We start from the raw sequence: 7,468 nt of genomic DNA, 5'->3' as shown, positions 1-7,468 counted from the left end.
CCATTCATCAGTAAGCCCAATGCAAATCATCTGTCCTCTTTCTAAAACCTATAGGATGTTTGATTGATTGCTAGCCCAGAAACACTAGCATCTGGTTATACTGTCTCTGGTTTTCCAGAAGGAAACACACACACATACATACACACCAAACTCAATACTGAAAAAGCCATTCACTGGGTGCAATGAGCTCCTTCATATGTTTGTAGTAAGTTTGGTTGGTCTACTCAAATCCCTTTCAAGACTTACTCTACAAAGTGATTTGTATAAAACCCAGAGAGATGCAGAGATTTGACTAAGTGACCACAAGTCTCATCTCTCTAATACTACTTAGTGTTTTAAAATACAAAAATGACTATTGCTTTTCATCTCTGAACTCACCCCTGGCATGAACTATTGCTGGAGCAGAAGAGAAGCTGGTCTTGGATGCATTTTGGGGATGACTGTAACCTTTGGATCTTTTCAAGTCTTTGTTTCTGCCTTTTTGCTTCAGCATGGTTCTCAGTTTCTAAAAGCATTCTCTGATGTCAGTGCTTGTAGCATAGAAAGATCCCAATTATTTGGCTTCAACACACAGTCAAGAGAGTCCTGCCAACTCTCATTAAATCCTTCAGTCTTATCTTTCAGTCAATATATTGAGCATCCTCTGGATGCTATTCCTGTTATAGATTTTAATCATCTTGATTAGATTATTGCTTCTGCTCCGAAGTACAATATGGGTTAGTGTAATCGCATGGTAAATGCAACAGTCTTAGAAATTTGTATAATATTTCTTAGGTTTTGAAGTTTCCTAACATCTGTCAGCCATGTATTCATCAAAACAACCACATGAGATAAATCAGCTGCTGCCTTCTTTTAAGAAAGAGGACAAGGAATCATAAAAAATAAAGGGACTTACTCCTGAAGCCATAGATGATAAGTGACATGTAAATTTTAATGGTCAGAGATTTTATACGAGACTTTATTATAGTAAATTAAAGTAAAAAGAAAAAAAAAGATAATATTTTAAAATAAGCAAGGTTGGCTTAAGAATGACCTCTACCAATGCATCATGAATGAACCTTAAATGATTAGCAATGTGTAATGTATTACTTGCATAAGGAGGGAAAGGAAAGAAAGGTCACATGTAAAGACATGAACTTCAGAAATAAATAAAAACATTAAGAAAGGGGGCCTTTTTAAAGTGTTAACCAAACTCTAAATTTAATAGTGTGCCAATTCACGGAACACTTTGCAATTAAATGGCATTCTGTATCATTACAAGATATGTAGATTTCTTTAGAGTATTTTCACTGCAAGAGACACTTACTGACCAACTTCTTGACATTCTGACTAATTGATAAGAACATTGTTTATGAAAATGGAGGGTTCCAGGTCTCATCGTCAAGATATCAATAATAGCATTTTGAACTAGGGAAAATATGTAACATTGAGATCATGTGTTATAAAAAAAATATTTTTAAAACTCTCAGTACTACAGGAAACTGCTGGCTTCATCAGTCTGTGTCAGGGAATTAATTTTCAGCCATACATCCCTGCTGATACATCTGCAACCTGAGAAAGTCCAATTTCCTTCCTTCATGTGTGTCTAATAGAGTATGAAGGGTTCAAGTGTCTAAGCGAAATCAGAGGCCAAGCCACAGACGCACTTCCTCAGCAATAAGGAGGACAGTGACTTCAACCTGCTGCTGATAGAGAGGTTTGCATCTTCCTCTCCCCAGGAAAGGTTTTCACACCTGGGTGAGGTGAAAATTGCAGTCAGAAGTGAAGGGACCAATGGAACAGGATGGACTACTGGGCGCAGGATGGCTTTCTGTCCATCCTTTCACCACTGAGCTAATCTCCCTCTCTTTCCAACCTGGCAGAGCCCTAGGGCAGCAAACAGTCCCAAGGTGAAAAACTTCCACTTAAAGAGTTTGACAGGAGATAGGAGAAAGGACATATGCACTTTGTAAGACACCCCAAAGTCCTTTCTACCTGTGAAAGCGAGAAGGGATCTGTTTCATTTGAAGCGTTTCTAATAGCAGGTAATGCACACATGAGAGTCATATATAAAATGGTTCATCCATTCAGTCCTAAGTGAGTTTTCATATGTGCTCTGCTCAGGACTCCTGAACTCTCCAAGAGTAAGCACAAAAGCTACTCATGTGCTCTATTTATGAGAATTATTGAACAATGATACAGTCCATATCATATGCTGCAGCTCATTCAGATCCCTCCAGCTGTGTATGCAGGAGTGAGCTGGATATGGCCATTGAAAGAGTTGTGCTTCATTCTTTCAAAAAAAAAAAAAAAAGTATATATATATATAAAATTGAAGTACAGTTGATTTACAATGTTGTGTTAGTTTTAGGTGTAGAGCAAAGTGATTCCGTTATACAAACATATGCATATTCTTTTTCAGATCCTTTTCAATTATAGGTTATTACAAGATACTGCCATACAGTAGGACCTTGTTGTTTAGCTATTTTACAGATAGTAGCATATATCTGTTAATCCCAAACTCCTAATTTATCCTTCCCTGACTTCCTCCTTGGCAACCATAAGACTGTTTTCTCTGTCTGTAAGTCTGCTACTGTTTTGTAAATGACTTCATTTCCATAATTTTATTAGATTCCACATAAAGTGAAAGTATATGATGTTTGTCTTTGTCTGGCTTAATTCATTTAGAAGATCCATCCATGTTGCCGCTAATGACATTATTTCATTCTTTTTATGGCTGAATAATATTCCATTGAATATACATACCACAACATCTTTATCCATACATCATCTGTCACTGGACACTTAGGTTTCTTCCAAGTCTAGGCTCTTGTAGGTGGTGCTGCTGTGAACGCTGGGGTGCATATATCTTCTATAATTAGAGTTTTCATCTTTTCCAGATACATGCCCAGGAGTAAGATTGCTGGATCATATGACAATTCTATTTTTAGCTTAAGGACCGTCCATACTATTCTCTGGGCTACCCTGGTGGCTCAGTGGTGAAGAGTCTCCCTACCAAGCAGGAGTCACAGGTTTGATCCCTGGGTAGAGAAGATTCCCTGGAGAAGGAAATGGCAACCCACTCTAGTATTCTTGCCTGGAAAATTTCATGGACAGAGGAACCTGAGGTCACAAAAGAGTCAGGCATGACCTCACAACTAAATAACAAACAATTCTATTCTCCACAGTGGTTTCATCAATTTATGTTCCCACAAAAAGAGTAGGAGTGTTCCCTTTTCTCCATACCTTCTCCAGAATTTATTATTTGTAGATTTTTGGTGATGGCCATTCTGATCAGCGTGAGGTGGTACACCATTGCAGTTTTGATTTGAAAGAGCTGTGCTTTGGAGTGCAAAGAACATTGCTGTGATTCCCATTTGAGTACAACCAAGACACACTGCTCCATTCACTTCCAGAAGTCAGCAGTGCCTGTGGGTGTCTAGAGGCAGCGATGATGATGGATGCAAATTTCTGACCTGCTTGGGTCTCAGGCAGCATGACCAGGAATCCTGGGCTATCTGGAATCATCATGTGTCAGCACTATGTCGATAACCACTGTAGTTCTTCCAATTTAGGAAACTCTTTTTGTGGAGCCCCACCTACGAGTAGTTATGGAAAACCATTGCCTCCCTTTGTCTAGGTAGTGAAAGCTTTCTCTTATATCAAGGTCTATTTGTAGTGTGTTTTCATCATCAACTTAGGAGTATTTTCTGGGAGATGTGAGCATGAAGAAAAATTAAAAAAAAAAAGATGACTGAGAAGAGGCACAGACCTTCCCCATACCGTGGAAGCACCCTCAGTACATGGGGCTTAAGTTACAGCTGTGAGTAATAGTCAGAGGGCACATCTTGGCTCTCTGCACTCCTTGGTAAAGCAGTCAGGTCATTTGGAACATGTATGTGTGCATGCTTAGTCACTAAGTTGTGTATGACTCTTTGTGACCCTATGGACTGTAGCCCACCAGGCTCCTCAGTCCATGGGTGTTCTCCAGGTAAGAATACTGGAGCTGATTGCCTTGCCTTCCTCTAGGGGATCTTCCCAACCCAGGGACTGAACCCACTTCTCTCATGTCTCCTGCACTGGCAGGTGGGTTCTTTCCCAAGGAAGCAGCTATTGTTATACGAGCTGGCACGAGGCACCCAGTGATACTAAGCATAGAAAAGATCAACAGTATCTACCTTGTTCTATCTTGGACCACATATTTGTTAATTTCTCACAACTCTTCACTGTAATAGATTAACTGTTATGATCTTTATCTTTTGGCTCACAGATGTCAAAAGATTTGCTTGTTATTTTCTTGCATGTAAGTGGCAGAACCAAGACTTGAAAGCCAATCTGTCTCATCCTACAGCTCATTCTCTTTGAAGTCAATAGGTCTCACTGTTCCCTAAATATCCACTGAAGTTGTCAAGGAGTGGATAGGAAAGGATTGACTAAATGTTAGGGCCATCCCCCTCATGGAGATCAGGTTCTAGTCACTCCCTCTTCTGCATACAGTCTTTTCTCTCTCTGACTCTTGCTTATGTACTTGGTTCTAAGCATAACATTTTGTCAGAGGAAAGACGAACGTAGGTAAAAAAAATATATAATATATTAAAAATAGAATAGAATAAAGTTGTTTGAAAGCCTCTGCAGTGCCTTAACAATGGAAGAAACATCTCTGTGTGTGCTTCCAACTTCAGTTTATAGTTTGCTAAATACATAATTATGCTTAAGTTAGAAAACTACATAGCAATATTTCTATAAGCTGGGCTTAGCTATTGTTGCTTAATCTTTATTGCCTTTATATACAGTTCTAAGCACCTCTTCAGAGATGGCTAAATATAGGTTTTAGGGTAAGGAGGATACAGCATGCAATTATCATTGAATGCTGGTGCCCAGATTTAATTAATCTGGGAGAATTAATTAGGAGGAGAATTAATATGCTCCCCCCAAAGCGGCACCTCCTCACACCCACATATACTTCCCACCAGGTGCTGCCTTAACCAGCCTTCATCTACCCTGCATGCGTGAACCACAACAGGAAGGAATTTCAGGTTACATAAAAGGACTCATAGTACCTCACCGCCTCAGTGGGAGACTCCAGCAAATTCCATGTTGGGATCCCAGTAAATAGTGTGAACAGAATGACTTGGATATTTATATCAGATGCTACATATTTGTCAGGGCATGTTCTAATCCCCTAGTATGTGCATGCTAAGTCACTTCAGTCATGTCTGACTCAGCAACCCTGTGGACTGTAGCCTCCAGGCTCCTCTGTCCATGGTATTTTCTAGGCAAGAATACTGGAGTGGGTTGCTATGCCCTGCTCCAGGGGATCTTCCCAATCCAGGGATCCATACAGAGTCTCTTAAATCTCCTGCCTTGGCAGGCATGTTCTTTACCACTAGCACCACCTGGGAAGCCCAAATAGGCTTACTGTAATCTTCACAACACTCCCTGAAGATTGCTACCTCACTGGCACCATTTTAAAGATGAAGCCCTTAGCATAGGCTTACTCATTTAATCTTCATAACAGTTCCTGAAGATTGCTAGCTCATTGGCACCATTTTAAAGATGAATAGAGACCCTGGTAGTCCAGGGGTTAAGAATCTGCCTTGCAATGCAGGGGACACGGGTTCCATCCTTGACTGAAAAAGAGGATCCTGCATGCTGAGGGGCAACTAAGCCTACATGTCGTAACTACTGAGCCCACACATCACAACTAGGGAGACCATGCACTGCAGAGGAAGATCCTGAGTGCTGCAACTAAGACCCAACTCAGTCAAGCAAAAAAAATAAATAAAGGGTAAAGTGAGGTACAGTGAGGTTTTGTAACCTACTAGCTGCACGGGTATATTTAAAGGTCTCCGAACATTTGGATTCATGAATCCAGGCAAACTCAGAGTTCTAAGTCAAACTCTTGATTTCTTCACTGTGGGGGCTCAGCCAAAAACTTCACATGAAAATGAAATAGAGCTTGGTGAGGTGGGGAGGAGCGTGACTTGCTAAGATCTATTTCCTCAGCCCAATACACATATCAAGAAAAAACCAAGAATAGGCACCAGATCATCCTTTTTTTCAGCACAATCGAAGAAGAGTTTAATGAAAGATTTGGGGACACATTTTCTGACCCAGTGAGCACTCATTTTATAAAAGAGCAAGTCATGGGGGGATTTGTTAGGGTGACAGTTATGCTGTGAATTCCAACTTACTATAAAACACAGCACTTTCCAGAGGCCTCCACTGCTGCTTCTTGTGCAGTTCTTTTGGCCGACCTGCTTGGAGGGTTTTCTCACCCTGAGTCCCACAAACTCACACTCACACTAATACTCACACACACACACAAAAGAGATGGGAGAAGGATTGCAGTCAACTCCCACAGAACTCAACACAAAGGACTCGGAAATAACAACGCAGGACTTACCTGACTAAACACTGAAATTTAACAAGTTTTAGAAGAAAGCACTGTGATTCATGATGTTTGCAATTCTACTAGAACTGCATCTACAGCCCCACCTTTTCGAACATATAAGCCTCTCTTCCCCACGCCAATAAAACAGCAAGACAGATATGCAAAGTTAGCAGTTAAAGTCCACTTTATTTTTGCAATTATTTCATGCCTATTGCTATTGCTGGCTTTAATATATAATGTGGAACGTTGATCTTTTCAATCACTCAATACATGACTATATTTTACTACTGTAGAGCTCTCAGTTTATTCAAAACTAAAGTATTTGAAGATATAAAATATTTAGGGTATTATTAAATTGCAGAGTTGACTCCTTCCCTTGCCAAACACCTTTGAACAAACTGAACAATTTGTAAGAGAACAGCTGCCTCCTGACCTCTGTGTGTTATTCCCACTGATGTACCAGTCACACAATGAGAAGAAAAACACAGATATAAATCTGTTAATCCCACCATATAGGTAGGCTCTATGAACCACTTACTAACTTGGAGAACTACAACAAAGAATATTAGAGGAGAATTTTCTAGAGAGCATCCTTTTTGGATAAATGTCTGATAATACGATTTTCTTTGTAGGACTTTCTGGGAATTGAAACATAAGAGGAAATAAAAACATAGTTCTTATACTCAAAGAGCTTGTGAATTCAACAAGATGTGTAACAACCCTAAATTTCAGACAACAACGAAGTCTACTGTGAATGTACTTAAAATTCTTTTCATTCTATCTTGTTTCTATTTTTCATTCTAGCATAAACCTGTATCTGGTTTTGCCAAGAGTGTACCTTGAGGACAGTGCTTTATCACACATATTTTTGCATCCTCAATGACTTGATCACAGTAGGTCCTCAAAAATAAATGCTTAGTAAAATCTGTCTTCTGATGAGTATAATTTTCTATGAAAGTGAAAGTGAAGTCGGTTAGTCCAACTCTTTGAGACCCCATGGACTGTAGCCCACCAGGCTCCTCCATCCATGGAGTTCTCCAGGCAAGACTATTGGAGTGGGCTGCCATTTCCTTCTCCTGGGGATCTTCCTGACCC

This window comes from Cervus canadensis, chromosome 5, assembly GCF_019320065.1.
Source record: "Cervus canadensis isolate Bull #8, Minnesota chromosome 5, ASM1932006v1, whole genome shotgun sequence".
Lineage (NCBI taxonomy): Eukaryota > Metazoa > Chordata > Mammalia > Artiodactyla > Cervidae > Cervus > Cervus canadensis.
Note: the sequence above shows the minus strand (reverse complement) of the source record.